Source organism: Mustela erminea, chromosome 16 (assembly GCF_009829155.1).
Source record: "Mustela erminea isolate mMusErm1 chromosome 16, mMusErm1.Pri, whole genome shotgun sequence".
Classification (NCBI taxonomy): domain Eukaryota; kingdom Metazoa; phylum Chordata; class Mammalia; order Carnivora; family Mustelidae; genus Mustela; species Mustela erminea.
The window spans coordinates 29414019-29432320 of NC_045629.1; the positions used below are offsets into that span (position 1 = coordinate 29414019).

Genomic DNA, 18302 nt, shown 5'->3' on the forward strand with positions numbered 1-18302 from the left:
TGTATCCATGTCATGTTTTGGAAATAAAGTTCTTTCACTGGTATTTAGGCACATCTAATATAAGTGTTTATGGGGTTCAACTAAGAAAACATTACCACTTCCTACATCTATAAATTGGGAAGAAGTATAACTGGTGTAAGCACTTCCTAGAGTTTTGGTAAGAAAGTAGATTGTTCAGAACCAGTTACTAGCTCAGTATTCGATAAGATAGACTAACACTATTTTGTTGCTATTCTTATTTTTACCTTTCAGTTTGTGCTTTTGTGATGTAATCAATCTATATTTCCAGTTTTCTTGAGACATAATTGATATACACCACTGCATATGTTTAAGATGTACAGCATAATAATTTGATTTACATATATCATGAAACAATTACTACAAGTTTTAGTAAACATTCACTATCTGATACATTGACAAAAAAATATTTTCCTTGTGATAAGAACTCTTAGGATTTACTCTCTTAACTTTCATTTACACCAAAAATATGGAACACGTCAAATGGGTGTGTCATCCTTGTAAGGAGCCACACTGATCTTCTCTGTATCATTCCAATTTCAGTATATGTGCTGCCAAAGGGATGTCATATTGTATACAATATATGCAAACATTGTATATATATATATATATACACACACACACATATATTATATATATATAATAATGCCTATTTCAGTAGACCTTCTGTCTTTGTCAGACAAAGCAATTTTTTTCAAGAAATTTTTTTTTCTTAACAGTGAATTAAGTCATGAGAAAGTGACATCCTGTGGTGTATTTTAGCAATCAACAAAAGATGAGAGTCTTTCTGAAATATTTATTTTAGGTCCTAGAATTTAAACATTCGACATTTGCTCCTCTTGATCATCTTTTAAGATCAAATAATAAACAATTTGATTTGACATATTTCCTCTTTGGTGTTTCATACATCTGTTAAAACATAACAAACAGGGGTAGTACTTAATGAGAATCTGGAGAAGGATGTATATAAATAAACTGAATTTCAACTTGAAAGTTATTAATTGCTCCTTGGTATTAAAATGGATATAACATATTTATTATAGGATCTTTCTGCCAAATAACTGCAGCCTATTTCAAATAGGTTATTTCAAATAACAATCACAGTAATATCTTAGTTAAGAAAGCTACATCACAGCCAAAGTATATTAATATCACTATTTTACTAAAAACACACCTAGTTTATTAAATGTTACATATTTCTAAATTTTTAAGACTAAATTTAATTACCCATAGAGGCAAAATTTTCCCCAGATAATGTTATTTTTGAAGTATTTAAACTTTAACATAGGATCAGCTTCTTCTTAGCTCAAGGGTCTTGTTCTATTTCTTTTCAGCATACTTTATATTTACCTATTTTCCATACAAGTAAGTGCACTTAAGCAGATATATTGTTTTCCCAGCCTGTAATAGAGAGAATACGCATTCTACTTCTATTAACTTGCTTACCCAAAAAAAAATCTTTCCGTTGTATATTAATAGCTTTTAATACACTGAGGGCTCATGTTGACTCCAAAAACAACAACGTAACATAGTAAAGCATCCACCGTAGTTACAAACTCCAAGTATTTTAATTGTCTCCATGATAGTTACAGTTGACTCCAGTTTTAAATGTCCTTGCTGGCCCAGGTTGTTCATAAGCTTTTCATCCCCCCTTGATTATTTCCTAAGTGATTCAAGGTTTGGAATCTGAACACTCCTATTCAGAGAAAACATAAAATAAATAGATAAGGCCTAATGAGGGCAAAGCTGGGTCAGAAAGGTTTCCTTATAAATGTTATATTGCTGTAGCTATCCTCATTTTCACTTTTAGAAAGTTTTTATAAAACAATCAGCAAATTTTTATCATAATTTCTGAAATTAAATCAGTCATATAGTCAACAATTATTTACTGAGGAATGACAGCGGCAGACACTTTTCTAAGGCAAGCAGTAGACAGTTGGGCAAGGACCTTGTTTGGGGGTGCTTATATTCTGGAGAGAATTATGGGTGGATTTCAGATAAAATAGTCAGAAAAATAAAGAAAACAAATATATTATTAAAGAGGATGATTCAGAGAAGTGATAGTGTTACTAAAAAGAAAAAAAATATTTTTGTGACGCACTAAGGGGATATCTTTTAGGTATGGTGGTTCAGGAAACCCTTCTTTAGGAGATATATTGGAAATAATAGCTGAATTATACAAAATACTTGTCTGTATGACCCAAGTACTATGTCTGTATGACATACTACTGGATGCCAGAGTGTTGCAGGCAAAGGGAATAAAAAATAGCAAAGAAATTATGGAATATTTATATTTCATCAAAATTTGAACCACAGAAGTTCAACAATGTTTTAACTTTCGAAATATCCTGCAAATAAACTGATAGAGTGTTTTAAGAAATGTTGTGTAAGCACGGAATAAAAATAGTAGGCAATAACTTCAGAAAAAGATGTAAGAGAGCCATCTGTGAACCTCATATCCTTATTCAACACCATTGTAGGGAAATTCGTGAATATGGGTGCTCAATTCAACAATAATTTGCTACCTATTTCTTCATAGAAAGGATGCCAAATTATCTTAGTCATTACAAACTTCTAGGTAAACTTCTAAAATATTTGTATGAACTATTTACAAATATTTTGCTGTTCCAACCCACAATGAGAAGTACTTTTTATCCTACAACCCAGTGCTCACACTCACACTCTCATTCTCTCTCTCTCTCTCTCTCACACACACACACACACACACACACAGATGTATGTGCATATGTAGCTTAAAACTGTTTCCCAAAACGATGCTATGTGAGATGAACTCTTGGTATTTTCTATCATTCTATTTTTAAAAAATGCTGACCACTTGAAAATGAGTGTGTAAGTTTGGGAAACTGTAAATACCATTCTCTCTTTTGTATATTTAAAATGAATATTAATTCTCTCTTTTGTATATTTAAAATTAAAATGTTCAACACTTCAAGAAAAAAAAAAAAATGCTGACCACAAACTACTAAACTATTTTATGACGCACCAATAGGTTTAACCTGAAGATTAAAATCTTGTTCTAAAAGTCATTTAGTGGGGCACCTGGGTGGCTCAATCATTAGGTGGCTGCCTTCTGCTCAGGTCATGATCCCGGGGTCCTGGCATGGAGCCGGAATCCGGCTCTCTGCTCAGCGAGAAACCTGCTTTGTCTTCTCCCACTCTTCCTGCTTGTGTCCCCTCTCTCCCTGTCTCCCTCTCTCTCTCTCTGTGTGTCAAATAAATAAATAAAATCTTTTAAAAAAAATTACTCAGCAATTGACACAGCCTAATCTATACACCAAAAACAAAACAACTAGGCCAATTTCTATAGGCTAATTAAAGTTATTTATCCTTTTAGGAAAAAGAAAAGTAATATAGTTCTTCAATATTCTCACAAACACTAAATTGAGAAGAAAAAAAAAAAAGATGAAAACCAGAATTAATCTTTTCTTTGCCTGACAGCACGATAACTTTGTGCTTGTAAGGAAGACAACGCTTATATTTAATGGGGTAGTAGAAAAATTTCCATACTTATAAGGAAAGATGATTTTCTGTCTGATCACTCCTGGCCCCAAGTATTGGTCTCAATTATCCCCTAAATACAGAAAGGAAGTATTTAAGAATTTAAATGTAGAGAAGTCTTAAGAGAATTATAGTAAAACTTTAAAATGGTGTTAGCTTAAAAACTTCATAACAGCAAATCTAATATTTACATAATAAACTTTTAATAGTAACACTTGAAAGTTTTGCTTAAATTTATCTTTAAAATTTTAACCACCTCAAGTAGAAATGTCACATAATAAATTATTCCAAAACACAGTTTCACACAAATTTGGTTTCAGAATACATATTTACACAAATATTTGATTTTTGGGAATTTACCCACAATCCACAATAACAAAAGCAAAGTCATACTTTGAGTATATAAATTTCAACAGACTGAAAGCCAGCCTTTATATGCTGCCATCCTTTTTAACTCTTACCCTGAGATGTCTTACGTTTCTCATTTGTTACATTAAGATAATTTTTAAGAATTTGTTACACATATCTTGTACAAATAGTATTGTATAAACCAGAAAGTATAATATGTGTTTCATATTTATGTGGGAAGACCCTGGCCTTTATCATGGGTAAACCCGGGAGCCTTGTAAGTTGTCTGTTGAAATTCCCAGTGAGTGGGCCCCGTAGTCTGACCCCAGTGCCTTTGCTAACTTCTCTTGTCTACTCTGGATCACCCTGAACCAAACCACCAACTCTGCTATAAACCTTAATAGATTTTATTGTAGACTTAGAAGGTTATGTGGTCGGGTCCCATCACAAATCCCATAAATGTTCCCCAATGACTGAGTCCAACCACTCGGTCTATTGCATCTACGTTTCCAAATTCTTTCCTGGGGAACCCACAATCTCCTGCCCTTGTTTTTGGTGGAATCGTTTCACCACATTAGAGCTTCTTGAATATATATTATTCCTACCACATGGCTTATCTTGAAGTTTCCTGATGACAGGAAATCTCTTCTGTGACAGAAATTCTCAAACACTACTCTCTCTATATATACATGTATTGAAAGCATCTTCTGCAGATCTGAAAAGGTGCTGGATAGATGTCCTTTCACTTTTCTCCAAGGTAACCTCCACTTTAAGCTCTGGTTGACATGCAGACTGCAAGCACTTCAGTAGTTAAGGAGGTGAAACTTTCAAGAAGACTGTAAGTCTCATTTTAGTGGCTTAAAGAAGTGTCCGGATACTTCCATGGTGGGCCACGTGATCAGAAATCTACCCTGGTAAACTGTTTTGTTTTGTTTAAATCAACTTCGTTAAGGTATAATTTGTACTGAATAAGCCACATCAATTTTGAATATATATAGTTCCATGTGTTTTGACACATTTATACATCTGTGTAAGTACCACTGTGATCGAGATCAGAACATTTACATCACCCAGAAAAATTTTCTTCTTTCACTATGCATCCCTCATCCCTGGTGAGGCAAACATGGATCTGCTTTCTGAATCTGTTGTTTAGTTTTGCCACATTCTAGAAATTCCCATGAATGAAACCATAGAGGATATACTCTTCTATGTCTGGCCTCTCACTCAGCATACCCTTGTTGAGATTCATCCGCGTTATTGAATTTATGTAGTTTATTCTTTTTCATTGACAAGTAGTATTCCATGACAGGGACACATTGTAATTTATTTATCCATTCACTTGTTGATGGACATTTCTGGTTCAGGAATATATACATACTTTGTGGCCCTTCTAAAATGTAGTACACTATGTAGAAATTTGGTCAAAGCCATATATTATGGGAAATGCGTATGATTTCCACAACAATCCTACCAAATAAATTTTAAAAACATCCAAAGGTTGTTTTTTTTATTTTGTTATATTTACATAATTTAGAAGAGAAAGAAAAAAAAAGATGCCTTATTTATATTCAACAAATTCTCAAAAATTTCATATTAAGTTCTTTATTTCAAGCAAATGATTCTGCATTTTTTTTAACATAAGGGGTTCTATTTAACTCAGGACCATCAAAGGTAAATGACAGTAGTCTCACATTCCCAGGAACTCAGTGCATTTTATAATTGGATTTCTACTTTTCCTTAAACAGTCCATGGTGCCCTTGTTTTTTCCTCACAGATTACAATTCAGCATGTTTCAGCATTCTGCTACATGAGTAACAAAGTATAAAGCCCTTGATCTAAGGAAGCAGCTAAGTAAATATCAGTTGATTTCCAAGAACTAGTCATATGACATATTAAAATAAACCAAATGCCCAGCCTCTGGTTCATCTTAATTCAAGTATTCCATAAATTGGCAATGGTCAAAGGCATAGTTATAAAAAAATTCAGAAGATTTAAAGCTTTTTTCTATCATCTCTTGCAGTGAACCTGAGTTGCAAACTTCTCAGCACAAAGTACATTTGTTAGAAACTTGCCTTTTGAATGGAAAAAAGTGTTAAAAACATATATTTCTACATTATTTCATTACAGGAGTCTATTTGTGGAAAATCAAGCCCATCTTTTTCATGTTTAGACCAAACATGTAGAATTCCTTCCTGGAGAATAGTTAAATCCTATGGAGAATGTAATCTAGAAAGTACAGATGGTGTGGTTATATGTTGGATATTCCTCAGTACAGGGATAGACTTAAATCAGAGAATAGAATCAGGAAGTAGTTGGAAATAGGAATCTTAAAAGGATCAGGGACAATTAAAAGTTCTCAACATGTAAGTAACATGTATCCATCAGTAGATGAATAGATTAGGAAAATATAGTATATATACACAATGGAATATTATATAGCCATAAAAAGGATGAGGTCGTGCTATTGATGACAACACGAATGGACCTAGAAGGGTTATGCTAAGTGAAATAAACAGACTGAGGGAAAAAAATACCATATTATCCCACTCATAAATGGGATCGAAAAAATTAATAAACAAAATCAGAACTATATAGAGAACACACTGATAGTTATCAGAAGGTAGGCAGGTGAGGGGTTGGGCAAAATTGGTGAATGGGTGTGGGAGACACAGGCCTCCAGTTATAGAATGAATAAGTCATGGGAATAAAACACAGAGCATAAGGAATACAGTTAATGATATCGTAATAACGGTATAATAGAACAAATGGTAGCTATCCACGTAGTGAGTACAATATAATGTTTAAATTTGTCAAATCACTAAGTTGTACACCTGAAACCCATGTAATATTGTGTGTCAGCTATATTCAAATCAAAAATAAATAAATAAAAATAAATAAATAAATAAATAAATAAACGACAAACCTCCTCTCCCATGTAGAAGGGATTAATGTTACATTGATCAATTCGGACTTTTAAACGCTTTTAGGAGTAGGTAGATTCCATCACTCTACATGCTCTCACTCCTTTAGAACTCTTACCCAGGAACATTCCAAACTTGGCTTTATCTAAACCCTGGACAAACCATTTTAATTTTAAAGCTTTTTAAAGAAAAGGAGATGCAGGAGTATTAATGACATCAGGAATCAAGCAAGTTTTTTTGTCATATTACTAAATACTCTTTCTACATGCAACCATCCATTCTTTCCAGTTTCAGGTTACCTACAAATTTGATAAACATGCCTTGCAGTTTTCCATCCAAATTAGTCATATATTGTGAGTGGAAGGGAAGAGGATAGAGCCCTGCGACTCACAACTGGATTCCTCTTTCGGGATTGTTAATGGTCAGCAGCTTTGGGCAAAATCATTTTGGTGCATCCAATCTATAAAATTTATAGGCATGGAGTCAAGGTTTTTCATCCCAAGAGACCTTGCTAAATGTTATTACTATACTCTAATCTTTTCATCTAATAACACTGTCGAGAAAGAAATGAAATTTGCTCCAAATTTTTATTCTTAGTGAACCCATGCTGGTTTCTAGTGATCACCATTTCTTTGTCTAGATGCATGGAATGACTCTAATTTCTCTAGGTAATTTATGAGAAAATCTGAATTCTGAAATTCTTAAAAGTTTTCCTCATATTGTGTCACTTACTAAGAAGACACTCTTAAAGAAGGATTTTCTTGTTTTCCTACTATTCCTAATTTCCTATAGCTTCTCCTCATGACAACTGGGGAAGCACAGCTCTTGCCAGACCATCTTCCCTACTCTTGCTTCTAGATCCTGTCATCTTTCTTATTTTCATGGAAGCCAGAGTGGCTAAAGCAGAAAGAGAGGAGAATGGTGAGAAATGAAGTTGGAGAGACAAACAGAAACCAAACCCCAAAAGGGACCAATGTTTTAAGTGTCATAAGAGAATTTTTTAAAGAATTCAAGCAAGTGATTATTATCTAATTTTATCTGATTGACTGAGAGAAACAAATGTATTTGATTCAGGGATTGCATCTTCCTTTTCCCATGACTTGGTTGTATAAGATTGTCTGACTGGAGAAGGTTGCAGGAGGAAGGTAGGATCCAGAAGACCAGATGGCCTTTGCCATCCTTTTGCATGAAATTCAGTCAAGGGGAGTTTCAAAATTCTTGTCTCATTCTGCCCCCTCTTTATTTCAAATGTGCTTTGTATTCTATATGATACTTAATATGTGCATTGCTTTCACAGAAAAGGAAACAAATAGGAAACAAATTTAGATGAGAGAAGCTGCACCCAGACACATCCTCCGAATGCAGCCATCCGTCTCATCTGACCCCAAGAGAGAATTCTAATAATGTTATCATTTGATTCCCATTTCAGGCACTTTGCATTTTTATATATGCTAAAGAATTCAGTAAGTCATCCAACTGGCATAAGCAATAGGAAAACTTCCTTTATAGCACAGGTGTACAAGCAAACAAATTCTTTCTGTGCTTGAAAATTGATCCTTCGATGTGGCAAACTTCTCAGCAGCGTGCTGATCTGGCAAGAGGAGAGAGAAGAGAGCACATCCGTCAGGTAGAGGGAACAGAGGACCATCACTTCTTCTCCCCTCCCAGCACGGTCAGGAATAGATAGTGTCACCCTGCACTGCTTTTTCCCAGCTATGCTACAAATTTGGATTTCTTAATAACAGAGATAAGTCACTGTGTGTGTGTGTGTGTGTGTGTAGGAAGGAAGGGAGGGAGGGAGGAAGAAATGGAGAACAAGAAAAGTAAGCCCAAGCCGTGGGTATTAAATTCTGTGGCTAGGGTTAAACACGTGTAACTAGTTGGTTAGTTCTTGATATCCTGGAAAGATAACCTCGTGTCACTGAGGCCATATAAGGTACCACGAGTTGTAAATCCGTTTTAATAGCACAACAGTGCCAGGAATATACCACAGTAGTATTAAAGTGAATAGTGAAACATCATGCAAATGACCAAACTCAAGCTATAAATATATCCCTGGATCCTGGCTGGAAGTCCCGGTAGGGAAAGAATTCTCTGTTGTAACCACCTCCAGGCCTGGTTATGCTTTATTCTGCCAATGAGTCACAAAAGCTCAGATTCCATATTTAGAAATTAAATCATCACCTAACTCCTAAAGCCCACATTTTTCAAATGTTGTCAAAACCTGAAGTGTAACTGAGTTACATCAAACAGAGGTTAATAACACAATTTTGCTAAAATGGAACAGATTATTTGACATCTAAGCCCCTTCAACCCACTGTTCTTTATAACATATCTCTCTGTTCTTTAAACCATGGACCTTAAACAAAAATCTCGTGGGAGATGATCCCTTTGATGCTGATTTTCAACCTTTTTCAACATTTAATGCTTTCTTCAGCCAAATATCAGTACCACAGAACTGTAACTGAACACAGTGTAGTTACTTTGCTTTTCTTTCAAATATTAATATTACGTCGCATAAGCCAAGCAGACAAGCCCAGACAGCTCTCCAGCCTCTCAGTTTTGCAGACCTCTCTGACCCCCTCGGTTGTACTCTGTATAATGCTACGTGTTTTCTAAGTGTGGACTGTCAAAGGACTGCCCCCCAAGCACCACCCTCCACCTCACCAATTCTTTCAAGCTAAGACATCTTCAGGATTTGGTGGTGATAAATTTAAGACACCCCAAGCTTTAATCAACATTCCTCTATAATCCTTTAACTAAGAACCCCACATATTAAACACCGTCTCAAATCAGGCATGTGTTAGCCCTTAACCTGGTCTTGAGAGTCAAATAACCATGTTGGCTCTTACAACACAACCAAATTAAATTTTATGTTGACAATAGCTAACCTGTCATCATTTTTAAAGCCTCTTCATTGACAACATTTCTATCTAAACTTTTGTTGCCAGAAAAGGGAAAATGTCTGCCAAGTCCGGTTTAACTTAACCCTACAACATTCAGCACATACAGTTTATGGATTTTAGTTATTTATCAATATGAATCTGCTATTCTCTTTCTCTGGAGATATATGTGTGTGTGTGTGTGTGTGTGTGTGTGTATAAAATTATTATTATTATTATTGCCATTTAAAGAAGAGGTAGCAAATGTTTTAAAATAAATTTGGGCTCAGCAGTATTTTCAGATGTAAATAGAAATTGTTTCTTTTCCAGGCATTGTACATTAAAGTAAATTCTGCTACATTTGAAAACCTGTCGGCTTTATTTTGTACTGGTATTCAGAATCCTCTCCTTTTGACCAATATTACATAAAGTTCCTCTGGGAAGATAATGCACATGATTGCAGGCTCGCCTTGTTAAAATCCGTGGCTTTTTTATGCAGTCATGTTTTCACCTATGAATTATGCATGAAAAAGTATCTCATTACATTTCATTTTCTTTACAGCAGCGTCCTCTCTTCTAGACATACTGAGGTTCCCAGCAGCCGAGCTCCCCTTGCCCCGCAGCTTGGCTCCATCTTGATACCTTCATAGTATTTTAGACAAAATGGGCGTGTTTAACTTGTCACCTCATGCCTGGTATAAATTATTCACTGGAGCTTTGCACAGATTTGTGAGATAACCAGCCTGGACGTGGGGAAACTTCACAGGCTGCGTGTGGGAATCTGACAGAGACGTGGAGGGCCATTTCTCCAGCAGCTCTCCAAGGCAGAGGGAAAAACTGCATTGACTCTAAAACTCTGACTCATTTTAAAGCTTAGAAATCTCTCTCTCGCCTTGACAAAATAGAAATTAGCTAAAAATATTTGCCATTTAGATGTGTGTGTTTCAGTGTTTTAGTATTTTTCTCGGAACTAAAGGTCAAGGAAACAAAGCCCTCTGTTTTGTTTTGGTGGTGGTTTTTTTTTTTTTTTTTGAAATGAAGCCATTGGTCTTCCATACCTGACAAGATGAATTAAATGTGAAGAAAAGATCACAGAATTTAATCAGCACAGTCATTCAGTGTATGTGGTTGGGAACAATCACTCAAAGAAGCATATGGAAAACTAGGTTAGTATGTTGTGTGTGTTTGCAAGAGAAAGAGAGACAGAGAGACAGAGAGACAGAATAATGGTGATTCTTAACTAAGCCTATAGCTCTAATTCCAAACATTTCCTTATAAGAAAATCCAGTTAGAAAAAAGATGAACTCTGTGTATGTCAAATTATGACATTCACTGTAACAGTCACATTATAAAAAGGGGCCACATAAAAGTAGCAAAAGAAGTGACTCCCAAAGAATCAAAATTAATATCAAGAATATGATTAACGAATCAGCTTCTTAGTTTTCTCGTCCAGTAAACACTTCTTAGAATCAATTGCAATTATACAGGTAAGTGAGGGCCACTTTCTACGTGTCTGGAAAAGGTGAAAGTTGCATTGAAATCTATTTTTAGACTAAGAAGACTTGCTCAACTTTCTTTAGTTTTTCTTCCAAGAATGTGGTCATGGTGACAAAAACTTTCCTATCTCAGCTGTCATATATTCTTTCTGACTAAGAATTGAAACCTTCTTAAAATGAAACCCAATGAAATGACTCATAAGTTCGTTCCTCTAAGAATAATGGCAGTAAGTCTTATGGCTTTTGACAATATACTTTCAAAATATATCCTCTAAATGTGGAATTTTCTGATATGTGAGTTCATTATAAGAGTTTTATGCTTTGTAAAGCAGATATTTTGTTTCTTATTCCTATTTTCCTAATAATTATGTGTGTGATATATTTTCTAAATGCTTGTGTATACACATATTTATACATATTAAAATATATTTCTGTAGCTTTTGTATATATATTATACTCACACACAAATACAAACAGCCCATATGCTCCAAGTTCAAATAAGTTGCAAAGAGATGATGATGTGACCTGTGAGAAGATAAGTGATATTTCAAAAGTCTTTGGTCCAATTACCATCATCAATTGTTCGTGGGTTTTTCCATGTTCCTCTTTTTCCCCACCTGATTTCAAGGAATCTTCATTGCAATCATTTAACAAGAATATGGAATAATGACTTTACATTTTCAAAGTAGCATTTATTTAAACAATGAAAAGCTTTTGTGGTAAATACAGCATTTCTTCCTTACTTTACAGCTATTTCTTCTTGCACTGGCCACCTAGTCATAACTTGCATATAGATCTAATGGGTCTGCCTCTCAGTTAGTTTTTATGCAAGTGCAATGAAGGGATTGGCGTTTTCAGTGGATTGCAGTTTTTGTTGAAAGCTTATCATTTGCCATGGTGATTGGCATTAAAAGAATGCTATTTAAGTATTGGCGGAATGAATGGATGGCCTGTTATTAGAGGTGGCTCCATAACACATAAAAATACATAGGAGATATGAATATAGTTAAATATCAGTACAGGTGAAGGTGGGTGAGTCAGGTTCTAATTTTCCCTTCAACAACTGTTCTGTTGTTTCCCAGCAACAGCCCCAGATTAAGCTCTTGCAAGCAGATTTGTTATACCTCGCTTGATTTCTAGAAAACTTATTCAATGATATAATTTGAACAACTAGGGCAAGAGACATAATTCTTGCTATGGAATCATTCGCTTGAGCACTGGCACCAGCATGCTTAATGTTAGGTATGATCCACTGTAGTCTAAGTTTAAATTTGTTCTGGTTTCTCTATACTCTGGCCCATTTGGAGCGCTATTAAAAACATTCAGGATAATTTAGTGGAAATAGAATCTTATCTAATGATTGATGCCATATCTGCTTGTTTATGCTATCCCTTGTGTAAATGGTCGGTTTATATCCTTCACAGTGTCCAAGAGAGATACTGTTTCCTCTGGGGAGAAAGTATCCCGGCACCTGTGAGGGTGAAATACAAGAGACGAACAGCTGTAGGGGGCTTGAGTCTATGTATTTTCTCCGTATCAGGTCTCCTCCCTCTTTGTGGGGTGTGACAGACATGAGAGAAAGTTTGGGTGGAGGAGGGCCTTGTTCTCTTTCACCGTCCTGTGTTCATACCCTGACAGAGTATCTCCAACAATATATTTAGCGAGGAGGAATAGCCAGAGTGGATTTGGCTGTGTTCTTGTATGCTGCCGATCTGACACAATAACAGGGACTTGGAGAAGTAGCTAAATAAAAAAAAAAAAAAAAAAAAAAAAAAAAAAATTTAAAAGAACAGGCATTTCAATCTACGCAATAAACACAGTGACAGACGTCACTGAGCCCACAGACATTTCATCAGTGGTAAAGAAAATCCCCCAAATTATTTCAAGCATCTCTCTATCAGATTTGCATTACCTTGAAAAGACTTTATAACAAAGAGGTTTTTTTTTTTCTTTTACTCTGTAGTCTTTAGTATTTTCCTTCTACACAACATACATGCTTTCTATTCCCGCTTCAACGTTCTGTTACTTTCAGAAATTTAGGATACAAGAAGAAACTCATCAACAAGAATATTCGACCTAACGTTGTGTAGTCTAGAAGTAGGATTGATTAATTAAGGAATGATTTATCAATTACGAGGCAACGTGAAATAATAAGGCCAAGGGAAAGCATGCATTGCATATATCCTGTGCTTTTGTGTGGGTAAAATATGGTGTGCAGGTACTCTTATCTTGATTAATTCCAAAATGCCTCTTTCACTTATTCCAGTGCCTCACCTCTTTTCTAATCACATTGACACGTGAACTTTTTTGTCCCTGCCAAGTGAGTTATTTGCAATGGCAATATTAATATATTTGAACAGAATTGAATCAAGTCGCTTTCAAAAAAAGATGGAGCTATGGGGTCAGAGTACATATTATTTCAAGAAAGAACTGGGTCTATTAGAGGTGAGAAAGGCCTACCTAGACTCAAATAAGGCTAAAACTAATTTGGAAATCATGAAAGGTAACAGCCTGGATTTAACTATGCTGAATGTACATGGGAGATAGGAATGAGCTTCCCCATTAAAGTTAGCAGTATCATGGAAATTTACTTAAAACATAATTATCAAATGAGATAGATTATTTAATAGATACTCGACTGAAACATAGAGGAAAATATACAAAAGAAGGCTCAGAATTCATAGGTAACATCTAACCTAGGGAGAATTTTTTAAAAAAAGATACTTGCAACTTGTCAATTCTAGAGATCACAAAAGACTACGTCAAATAAAATTGCCTTTAGTTATAGTAAGAGAGAATTTCTATTGAATGTCAGGATATATTTCCCCCTTCTCTGAACTCTAACAGCGTGTATTGCCTAAATCAATCATTTGAGAATAAATCGAGTATCACTTGATGACTTCTCTATTGCTTTAATAAAATGTTATTTTGCATCTTGGTATCGTGTTTTTAGTTTACCTTTTTTTTGTGAGCTTGAGACCAAACGCTAATTACTTGATTCCTTATAAGATACAGCTCAATTTCTTTTACAGATCAGCTTCCAAGGAAATATGCTTTCTATTTTATTGATTTCTTCTTCACACCTGATGTCTTGAAAAATTAGAGAAGTAACTGTAGTTTTGAATGATCTAAGGTTGTCATGCTCAGAATCAGAGGAATGGACCACATGATCGCTTTGATGACCCAAGTGTTGTTTATAATATATAAGGTATGATTACCAGCTCCTTTAATGGTCTCTAAAAGAATAAAATTGAGGGTTAAAAGTGTAATGATATGCAAATGAAACTGTCCTGGAAACAGAACTGCATATTTTATTTGTTTCTTACAGAATCTGCGACATGGAGAGTGTTCATATTAAATACTATCAACAGTATTCTAGCTTTAAAATAATGGTGGAAATAATTTATAGTAGAATTGCTGTTACTAGTTTAAAATGAATGCTACCAAATATTTTGGAAACCAAATGAGGTTGTTATCAATTCTATATGAAGAAGAGTTCTAAATATCTTCTGTTCTCTTTCTCTTTGCTGTATTTCCCAGATATGTCACACGTTGAGTAGAATTTAAGCCTGTAGTTAACTTCACATACTTGCTGCATACCCAATTTAAAATCAAATATAGTTAAGGTTCAGGATTTATACTGAACACTTTCACCTAAGAGAGCGTGCTCTCTTTTTCTTCCCCAAAGATTTCTCTCTTTTAATGAGGAAGAAGTAAAAGATATTAAAAACTTCTGACTTACAGAGTCCTTTTGACATTTACTCCATTTCAGGTAGAGAGTGTTTTAAATAGCTTTTTTAAACAATGCATATTTTGGGTTGCCCTTAATTAAATAAAAGACAGAATAGTGCAGTCTAAATATCACTGGACTCAAGGAGCTCTCATTTTGCTGTATCCACTCATTCTCTGCAGGACTTTGCACGAGTCACTTAACTTATCCGGGCTGCGATTTTTTCAACTGTAAACGAAACCACTGGACTAGAACATTTTTAAGGTCTTTGTCAATGCTGACGTTGTGTGATTATAAGTTCTATGATTACTTTGAACCTCAATCTCCTTAATCAAGCAGTGTGCTTTATGATAACATCCTTCCTTCCTTCAGGTTTGTTTTGAGGATTAAAGTAGTTAATTTTTGAAAACCGTCCTTTATCACTGAAAACTGTTACTGTTGTCATCAGCAACAGCATTATTAGCAACTTGAGAGGATCCAAAGCTCTCCTGAGACTATAGAGTGATTCAGAAAAGCAGTCATATATAGTGCGACCGACTCCTTTTAAAAAACGCTTTTCAGATGAATCTGTCCTTGGACCCAGCCTTTCTGAAGAAACGTCATCAGCAAAATGATAATCAGTCTTTATAATGTATGTCATACATGAGAAGCCTGCCATCCAACAGAACTCTTATTTCATTAAACACTTCCCCATTCCTGGACCCTGTTTGGAATGTGAAATTAGCAAAAACTCCTGATTGAGCTTCCACCACAGGTAAGATGTCTTGTTAAGCTCTCTCAGGACATTGTTACTATGGACATAGGTCCTACGCTCAAAGAATTATAATTTAATTCAGAAAAGAAAAGAAACTTTGGAAAAGTTGTTTTAATGAAAAAGATGGTAGAGGGGCACCTGGGTGGTTCCATCCCTTCGGCATCTGACTCCTGATTTCAGCTCAGGTCATGATCTCAGTGTCCTGGGATGGAGTCCTGCTCTACGTTCAGTGGGGAGTTTGCTTCAGGATTCTCTCTCCCTGTGCCCCTACCCTCAAATAAATAAATAAATACATCTTTTTTTAAAAAGATGGTAGAAAAAATATGACAAGATCAAATGGGGAATTTTATAGGAAATTGGTATAGAATTTCAGAAGAGGAAAAGATTGCTTTCAGTCGAGGTGGTGGGTTAAGCTTTTACATTAGAAGTAGATTGTGTCCATATTAATAGAACTGTTGGAGATAGTGTATCCCCAAGATTCCATGTGTTTCCCTCCTTCTCTGAGCTTCCTGTTTAGTTAGATTGGAACCATGGAACCATGCCAGAGGGATAAAAGAGGAAGTGACCTGTATGGTTTCTAGGTGAGGGCAGTTAGGTGTCAGTCAGCATCTTCCAGTATTCTCTTTTTCTGTCTCATAGCCTGGAAGTAATCTGTTCCTCCAGATATCATGGCTACAGGATGGAGGAGAGCTACCTGAGCCACCTGAGCCCTCCACCGTATCTGAGGGAGAGAAAGGTCTTGGTAGTGTTAAGCCACTGAGATTCTGTTTATCTGTGGTAACGTGTCGCAGGAGTTATTTTAACACAAGGGTTGGGAAGAATTTAATTAGGTAAAGAGAACAGGAAGACATTGTAGACATTTGAAATAATATAAAGAATTGTGTGGGGTTGGAAATGGAAAAATTTCATCCAGGAATACTCACACATACACATAGAGTCACACATGATACACACACACACACACACACACATTCTTTTTTTTAAAAATATTTTATTTATTTATTTGACACAGAGAGAGATCACAAGTAGGCAAGAGGCAGGCAGAGAGAGAGGGGGAGGCAGGTTCCCTGCAGAGCAGAGAGCTCGATGCGGGGCTCAATCTCAGAACCCTGAGATCATGACCTGAGCTGAAGGTGGAGGCTTAACGCACTGAGTCACCAAGGTGCCCCAACACACACATATTCTTGATTGAAAGAGAATATAAGTTATTATACTTTAATTTAAAAAAAATAATTAGAACAAATTGATGAAAATTTTATTGACAGATTAAAGAGCATGGGTTTTATTTTATAGATTTCAGGCAAAGAATGAAGTTTCCTGAGAAAGAAAGAAGTTGCCAAAGAAGTGCAGAAACTTAAAAAAAAATAAATAGAGAGAAAAAGAGAGGCTAATTAAACTTTTAAGTTGTTCATCAAAGTGATTATAATCTAGCATGCTGGAAATAGAAATGGGTGCAATATGAGATACAAAATATATTTATGAAAATATTCAAAGTGCTGTTCCATATCATTTTACTATTATGTTTATGTGATGTTCATTGATTATTGTATTTAAATATAAAATTCCTTTGGAATAAAACGGAATATATTATATCCAAGTAGAAAAATAACAAAAACATCAAAAATCTTTTCACAGAAGATTAAGTTTTTGAATAACACCTATTTTCAAGTAAGGTTTATATATGGGGGAAATAAATGAATTATGAAAAATGACAATTTTTTAATCTTTAGAAATAAAATAGTATTTAGTATGTATGACATTTCTTTGAACACACAAGGTTCAGCACCAAGACTTAGCACCTAAATGTTCCTTATTACAATAATTTAAAAATACATATTTGCTTCAATGAAGACATCACTCTCATATTTCTCCAAATCAATCAGAATTTTGACTGAATTGATTTAAAAATTTTCCTGCCAATTCAAACATAAAAGTCATCAGTGAAATAGGAAAGACATTTAAAATTTGGGTAATAAGGGTATTTCTAACGCTCAGTGAAAAGAAAATGAGAGGCAAAATCGACTTTATTTTTCAATCACCATTTTTTAAAATTTGGTTGTTTGCATGCACCAACACACTCCTTTACACTTACATATACGGGGCTTTGCTTTTTCTTGACTGAAGTAGATGTAACACACATCTTAAATTGATACTTCTTATAGGAAATGAATCTGTGTACAAAAACACTCTGTAATGGGTATGTATAAGAGTTCTTCCCTCTTCCAGGGGAGAGGATGTGAGAAATAGAGGTTGGAGCAATGGTGGTATGTTAAAATGATTCTGAAGTAGTGATCAGAGTACTACATGGAAATTCTACTTCCTTCATACTCTTATTTCCATGTGCCTGATAAAATTATTGATCTCCCCGCCATCTAGACATTGGATTTTGTCTGAGTTTTCTGTGAACTTTGGTAAGGAGGAGGGGAAACAGAATAAGGGCTGTCACTAAAACTTATTCCAATTGATGTGTTAAGTTACCCCTAATCATGTTGATACTGAGTATGAGATTTGTCTTTCAGAAGCATTATTGATAGAACAGTGTGTGTTTGATATATAAAACTTAACTTAGACTACCTTAGAAAGTAACTTTTAGTCATCTTAGCATGCCAGAGGGAAAGTCTCGATGATAAACAT

General features: G+C 35.0%; 1 pseudogene; it reads right to left on the reverse strand.

Moving 5' to 3' along the window:
* Positions 1-481: 481 nt before the first annotated feature.
* Positions 482-582, reverse strand: LOC116575596 (annotated as a pseudogene).
* Between the last annotated feature and the right edge of the window lie 17720 nt (positions 583-18302).